Below are 8,214 nucleotides of genomic sequence, written 5' to 3'. Positions count from 1 at the left end.
TTTTTTTTTTCTCCGAGACAGCTTTACATCAGGCTAAAGCAGTATGCTCTGAGATTGTTCAAAAGCTGGCCTACTTGAACATCTCAGTCAATGCAGCCAAAACGGACTATGTTGTGTTCGCGCACACAAAGCACAAGAGATCAAGACTGCCGAAGACTCCATGTAAATGATATGGTGTGCCCACCTTCCAACTCTATCGTATATTTGGACGTAAAACTGGACCGTCATCTTAAGTTCTCTGGCCAGTAAGGCGAAAGCCCTATTATCTCAATCACCTCACTTCTCCAATTCTCTCACTGAGATTGAAGCTGCAGATCCTGAGGCCGGCACAATGGCTACAATGCCACTACTAGTTCGTCCACTTCACCTCCGCAACTAGTAAGCTGGACCTCTTTCAACACTTCTAGTTCGTCCGCTTCATCTCGGCAACTAGAACAGTTACCCTACCTTCTGCATAGACCCTCTCCTCAACCTGCGTCAGTGTCCAGGACTCATCCCCTGAAATGGTAATTTCTTACTTCCTAAATAACTGAATACATTCTGTCGAGTGCCTTCTGTATATTTGTATAGTGTTTATCAGACTGGAGAGCTGTCCAAAACCAACTAACCTCATACATTAATAATACAACCCCGATAGGTCAAAGCTTCTAACTAAATACAAATTACTCATTTATATGACTGTAATAAGGCCTATCATCTGGCCTTTCGTATCCAATCCTTATAATCCAAAATCCCTGATGTTCCTTACTTTTCACAAAACAAGTCAACCATCAGGATTTTCTATTCTGAATCAGAATTTCACTAAGATAGGTTATACCAATCCGGAGTAATTTGAGTTAATGTAAACCACTTCAAACGCAAGAAACCTGTATTGTATTAATAAAAATGACTACCATCGGTGCTAGGAAAAAGGTAAAAAATGAGCATTACTATTTTTAAACTCTGCATTAATGTAGAAACCTACACATGATCATTGCATTATAATATTGTCAAGAAAAAAACCGCGTAGTTCACCGGTGAATTAATATAGAGAGTTAGTGAATTTCTTACGCAAAAGAAGGAACGGACCATGTTAGACCTATTAGGTTCTTCATCCTGACAGTAAACACAAATGAATGGAAATGACGATGCCATTTCGATTAAAAAAAAAAGGAAGTAAGCTTGATATTATGTGTTCATTACTGGATGGGTTGCATATATTTAATTAGTTATAGCGAAAAACTTTTCCTTCTTAAATTTCTTTATTTTAATCCATCATAAACAACCTTACTCAAAGAAAATAAATGTGATCAATAACATAATTAATTAATAAATAAATAAGCTTAACAGACTCAGAATATTTAAGATATTAAAAATTAAATATATAACATACTACTAGAAAAGTTTTATCCAAAAAAAATTAATTACTAAATTGTGGAATAACAGAATACAAAACAACCCCATAACAAATAAAAGGAAATAGTATTATTGAGAAACCCTTAGAAATAAGTAGTAAAATTAATGGTAATACTAATATTACTGATTTTTATAAAAATACAGATAATAAAATATCATATAAATTTGATAAGACAAAATAAAACAGAAAGATTTATTTATTTTACAAATAATGCTTGCTGCAGGAGGAAAGTGTCAGAACCTAGAGGCTCACCAGAGGAGCAAGAGAACTGTAACCTTTGCAGAATGGTACCGGTTATTACCACTTGTAGTCGCAGCGAAAATGACCACCGATTTATGAGAATTTTATGGATGATGAATTAAAAGTTTCAGTGCTCTTCTTTCTCTTTTGGAACAGAAGAATAAGAGATAATTGTGAAGGGACTAGAGAGAAAGAGTGTCAAACTATGAAGCAGAAAAAGCATTAGAAACTATACATAAATGTCAAATATTAAATATCCTGGCATATTTGATCAAATGTATATCATCTAGAAACACCTTAAAGCCAGCAACACTAAAAGAAACACAACAAAAACAAGAAATTGTAATGTATTGACATTTCGACAATCCTGGGTAATATTAAGGTGTTTCGTCATCTGTTCCTACACCTGGTCAGGGTATTCTTCTGCGAAGCTATTAGGGCGTCCCCGGATATGAAAACATCTGTGTTAAGTTTGTCACATTACCAGAGTCCCCTGAGAAAATTAGATTGGCTAACCTTATAATAGATAACCTAACAAAAATGATAGGTTTGACGAGGGATCGGAATCAAATTAAGCACCTGCAGGCCCTTCCTGGACATGTCAAACATTTTTACACATTCTCGGCCCTGAGGAGGGGGACGCCCAGTTAGAGAGGCTATTCAAAAATAAGTTTACGCCCCATAAGGGAAGTGGGAGAAAAATACAGAGGAAATATAGAAGATCCAGACGGAGACACTCAACAGGAAGGCTTAGACAGGTGAGGACCACAGTCAGGAGGCAGGCATAGAAGATGCACTTCGACCAGACGAAGTTGTGAGAAGGGCCACGAGACCTGGACGTCCCTTATGAACGACACCTACGGCACTACATCCCACGGCATCAGTAGCTATAAGTATAAAATTAACCAATAAGTAATAATGTAATAATCTATATTTTATGGCAACCTTTATCTGAATCATTTTAATTATAATAACAAATTGTAAATAAATACTTAGTATCTTTATATAGTTATATACTATTATATAACCTAATATAGCACTCTTTATTATACTATATAATTAATGGTAACAACATTTTCTAAATATAAAGGTATTTAATTGGTAAACTGGTAAACACACAAACAGCCTTTGGAAAAGAATCCAATCATAATAATAGTTTTTTAGGATTCAATATATAATTAATTAATTAACTTATTTTTGGATAATTGCCTTCAGCGATTATCCTGGCATCCCGATTAAATCTCCATAGATACATAGCAAAATGATGGTCGAAATTTATGGCAATAACTGGCAATGGACTGGTATTAAGTATGAAAATTTTAATTATAAAGATACTTTATTAAAAGAAATAGGAGAGTTTTACTAAGGAATTAAAAAAACAAAAAAATATCATTTTTTTTATTAACGTTTTTATTTAATACATTATTATTTTTTTCAACTGTATAAATGAAAAACATCTCTTGGCATGACCCTCAATAAATAAGACAACTGTCATTTTAAACCCACCTATTTGGAAAACTGGTAAATTAATGAAAAGCCTCTTATAGTAATAGGAAATCCTTAGACCCCTGAGATCCCAGTTATATACCCCTTACCCAGTAATAACAGTTATTAATTTTAATTAATACAAATTAGGAAATACAGTTGTCAACTAGAGCTTTATGATAAGAGAATAAGTTATTTAGGCCATTTCGTAGGATCAGCTCGTTTGTAGAGACAAAGCGTCAAGTGCTGTAATTATGAGATGAGGCGAGATCTCTTCCAAGGTGCTTTGCTCTGCCTACTGCTCTATTCTTCCGGCTCGAGTCAGTGTGCTTCGTTTAACCTTTTTATCAAATTAGGATAATTTTTAAAATTACTTCACTAAACGTCAAATATAACAGTTGCTAAAAAAAAGTTCATGTAATTATATAATTACACTACTGATAAGGTATAATGCATTGTAAATATAATTCAACGATTTAATTTATTTTATATATAATCATTTTGATTTCTTGAGCCTGGTATTTATTTTTTAATAAATCAATTGGTATCCATGTTAAGACTCAACACTCTTTATTACATCATCAGCAGTTTGTCGTTTCGGCCATCTTCAAGGACATGGTCTAAATTTGTATATTGTGAAAAGGTAGACCACGAAAAAAATATTTACCCCTAGAAAGAGGAATATATTGAAGAAAAGCTTATTCTAGAAGAATTCATTTTAAAAAGAATCATCTGTTAAAACTGGTCATAAACATTTTTACGATAAATGGAAATAAAAAATGTAATTAAGAAATTATGGTCGAAATTTATTGCAATAACTTGGAATGGTCTGGTATTAAACATGAAAATTTGAATTATAAAGATACGTTATTAGAGGAAATACTCAGAAGATTTTTACTAAAGAAACTAATTTATTATTTAAGACCTACTAATGCATAAAATATCTTTGAATAATATTTCAAAAAATTTATATCTAGTTTAATTACGAAGAAAGGAAGGCTTTTTTGAACAATTGAAATAAATTACATCTCTACAGAATATCTTAATAATTTATTAAAATTTTATCAATTAAAAATTTATACTTAAAAAGTTATTAAGTAAATATGATAGATAAAATCTAAATATCATTTTTATATAGAAATACAAATTAAATATAGGTTTTTTTCAACACAATTATATATACTCAACCTCAACGTTTTAACGTATTTCTATATAACTTAGAAATATGAAAAATCGCCAAAATATACCATTGACGCTATATAAAATATAAGTAAATAGTAAAGGAATCTATATCTTTCCAAAATATCTCAAACTGTATACTCATCAATAAGTGTACATGAAAACTTTCTGCTTCTTTTAAAAAGGTCTTTATCAAATCTAATCGTCATTTTATGTGAAGAGGTGTAAAATGGATGTAATGCCTCCACAGAATTATATCATTTAAACCTGAACCATTTAACTAGATAATTAAAAATTTGTCAATATAAACCATCGACACTTAAGAAAACTTGTTGTGGGCTATATTAAATAATTAAATAAACAGAGAAGACTCATTAAAGTTAACATTTTAGTAGAAACAAAATTGTGAAGATTTATAAATTTGTTTGAAGTTAAAATATGGCATTGACGATGAAAAAAACTGAAAGTATGTTAAGTGAATCAAGAAGAACATTTGAAGATACATTTTTTCTAAAAAAAGATAGTGAAGTCTCAGGAATATGGAACATCCAGGTTTTGGAGTCAAAGTCGTAAACTACTAATGTCTTGAAATAACCGAGTCATTAATGATCTAACCTCATCGCTTTGAGAATATTGTTTTAAAACATAGTTACTGTTCTCTTCATCGACTCTCAAGCTTCTGTGCTTGCTATTACTAATACGAATGACAGACTATCAAATGTTTTAGAATGCAAATCCTCCTCTACCTGACACTCCAAGGCACTAATGTGGTCCTACAGTCTATTCTAGCCATTGCGTGTTTTCCGAAAATGAAGAGGCCAAGTCCAAGCTGAGAACAGAATTGCAACAACTAGTCCATCGAAAATCCTATAACTCGGTCAATGATAAAGACTATAGAAAGGAACGGGCTTGACTACCAGAAGAGGAGGAAGCTGACCCATACTGAGACCAGGAGGGCTGGACCTGGAGCCTGGTAACTGCAGAAGGCGTCCAGACGGATGCGCACCAGAAGGACCTATCGAACGGATGCAGTGGACAAGGTCCAGGACCATTAGTGAGGCGCTCAACCTAGTGCTGGGCTGCACCACAGTAAAAATTTGTTTCCAATAATAATTAAATAATTAATTTATAAAAGAATTAAAAAAAAACTGTTAATTTTTGGGTGCAGTGGCATGCGCAAACCCTGGCGCTCGACCCCACTGCTCCCACGCCCCGTATGCATAGAAATGTCAAGGGAGGGGGATATATATATAAAAAAAAGATAAGGACCACAGTTAAGGAGGAAACAATAAAAACATATATAGACAAGGTGGAATGCAAGAGATACAAGTGATTAATAGAAAATCCAATCCCAGCTGACCTAAGAAGATACAGGATGGCGTAGCCTGCTTTCGCCTGACAACTGGCCACGACTATCTATATTCATCTTCACGAGAATGGATTGGCTCAGGGTCCTAGATGTGTACATTGCACCCAAGGGAGAATGTGTAAATGTGAAATAGAAATATATTGTTTAAATGCCCAATTTCTAACGATTTGAGAACAAGAATTTTCTAATTAATAGACTATGTTAGTTGGATTGATAAATTTAAATTAGAACCGATTGAGTGAATGAGGAAATTGTGTTATTTCATCTTAGGGGTTTCAAATTATAGAGACTTAGTTGGGTGACATCATCATATTTATTAAATGACTTAAGAGTAGACTCTTAAATATAGATATTTAATTAATTTGATAAAGTTTTAGCAGCTTAATTTTAATAACACTCCTTCCATTATAAACTCCCTTACCCCCTCGAACCCCCTAGTTTCTAACCTTGCATCTTTTTCCATTCCTGACAATCCTCTGAGGCGCCTGAAAAGAAGATGGCCACGAGACCAGCAAATGTAAAATGCCATTAGAGTGCTACCAATGCATAGTTACTCTACACGCCTGTAACGCTCCATTCACAACATCCTATCTAAGATGAAATTTACTGAATGTAATATGTAATATACAGTTGTAAATTTCAATAAAGATATTAAAAAAAGAAAAGAAAATTTGTATTGTACTTTTTTTTTTTAATTTCTACTATTAATGTTTCTTTTTAGCATTTTATATTGCTATTGCTAATTTGTAGTCAACATATATTATCATTATTTTCGAAAATTTTCATGAAAAAAAATACTGCAGGTAGTGATAAATTTAATAAAATCACATATATTATATTTGGAAATAGGCTCTATTTCTTTAGGGTTATTCCCACGAAGCAAATATTTTATTTATTTTTTTTTTAAACTTTATTTAATTGATAGATATTACAATCTATTGTGGGCAATAGGTAATAGTGATGAATGATCACATTTATACTAAAATAAAATAAAATAAGAATGAAAATAAATGAAAGAAAAAAAAAAGTACATACAAATAAATAAAATCTCTCTTAAAATATATACAAACAGAAGGATACAGAAATTGAACATAATTAAACTATGTTTATGAAAAAATAAATAAATAAAATAAAATAGTTATAAAAACAATATAATCTCTAGTCACATTTACACTCTTATGTACAATATTTACACAGTCGACCTGAGGATCCGTGAGCCCACTCTACCCCCCACCTGTGGGGGGTAGAGCAGAGCTCGAAAGATCCCAGCGCATCCCCATGGCGTGTGAGTCAGTGGAGGCTGAGCAAGTGCGCTAAAGCTCCAAACACTCAATAAAAGTTTTTATAAATAAAGATAATATTTTTTTTTTTACTAGATTCGTAATAATTTAATTTTCTATCTAGTTATCCTCAATTCTAAAAATATGTGTAGTAAAATTTGAATTTGGTGGTAAAATAACCCAATGAATATTCTTTCTTATATATTACTAAATATTCCATTTGAGAAGAAATTTTGTGGGACTGGATTTGTTTTTATTATTTAATAATCACTGCTGGATGTGGGCTGTTGGCTGGTACTGAATATATACAAAGGCACAACAATGTTGCCAAAATTTTGCATCAGGCCCTGGCGATGAAGTAAAACTTAATTGAAGATAAAAGCCCATATTACAAGTACCAACCAAATAGACTCCTCCAAAAAGGTTCTCTCAAGCTTTATTGGGATGAATCAATTATTACGAACCATACATTACGCCATCAACCAGATATCCTCATTACATGTAGATCTGAGAAAAACGAAAGCGGAACTTGTAGACGTTGGGGTCCCCAACGATAATAATATAAGCTCCACTGTGGGAGAAAAACTGAGGAAATACCAGGAATTGGCGATAGAATTGAAAGAACTATATCAATTTGAAGGTGTTACCACAACTCCATTCATAATATCCACAAATGGTCCAATACCAAAATCAACAGTGGCAGGCATGAATGGTTTTGGGGTGCCTATGTGTGCTAGGAGAGGCTCGACAGTCGGTTCTCTTAGACACAGCTCGTATAGTGCGAAAATCTTTAAATATTAAACAAAAGGAAAAATATGAAGGTGGTTGGACTTCTAGGCCCCCCACCTAAGATTCTTAACCACAATAGCGAGAAAAACTGACCGTAATAAAAAAAAAAAAAAGACCTAACGAACCCGGAGGTTCGATGCCGATACCACCAATTGCATACATACATCCATGCCCCTTCCAAACCAATTCTACTAAATCAGTTTAAACGTAACCTTCCATCTACCCGTCGGTTCGGTGTTTATTAACATTTTAGAGATCCTCTCGTTACTTACAAACCTTACACGCCGCAATGCTATAACTTGAATTATATTTACCGGGTGCAGTTCCCCTAATTCTGAATTATAGTGTAGTTCCCCTTCTGAATTCTCCTGTTTAAATTAAATAGACCACCCAAATCCACTTGTTTCTAACCTGGCTTCTCCTTCATTACCTAATAATCCTCCTAGGCGTCTGAAAAGAAGATGGCCTCGAGACCT

At 33.2% G+C, this 8,214-nt stretch overlaps 1 protein-coding gene across 1 annotated transcript in view; it reads right to left on the bottom strand.

The window, feature by feature from the left end:
* Nucleotides 1-8,214, bottom strand: part of Pdfr (Pigment-dispersing factor receptor) — a gene marked incomplete in the record, with an annotated part of 376,134 nt that overhangs the window by 225,150 nt on the left and 142,770 nt on the right.

The sequence above is a fragment of the Halyomorpha halys genome, unplaced genomic scaffold (assembly GCF_000696795.3).
Source record: "Halyomorpha halys isolate HHAL.00 unplaced genomic scaffold, Hhal_1.1 Scaffold30.1, whole genome shotgun sequence".
Lineage (NCBI taxonomy): Eukaryota > Metazoa > Arthropoda > Insecta > Hemiptera > Pentatomidae > Halyomorpha > Halyomorpha halys.
Note: the sequence above shows the minus strand (reverse complement) of the source record. Positions and strands in the feature narration are given on the sequence as shown.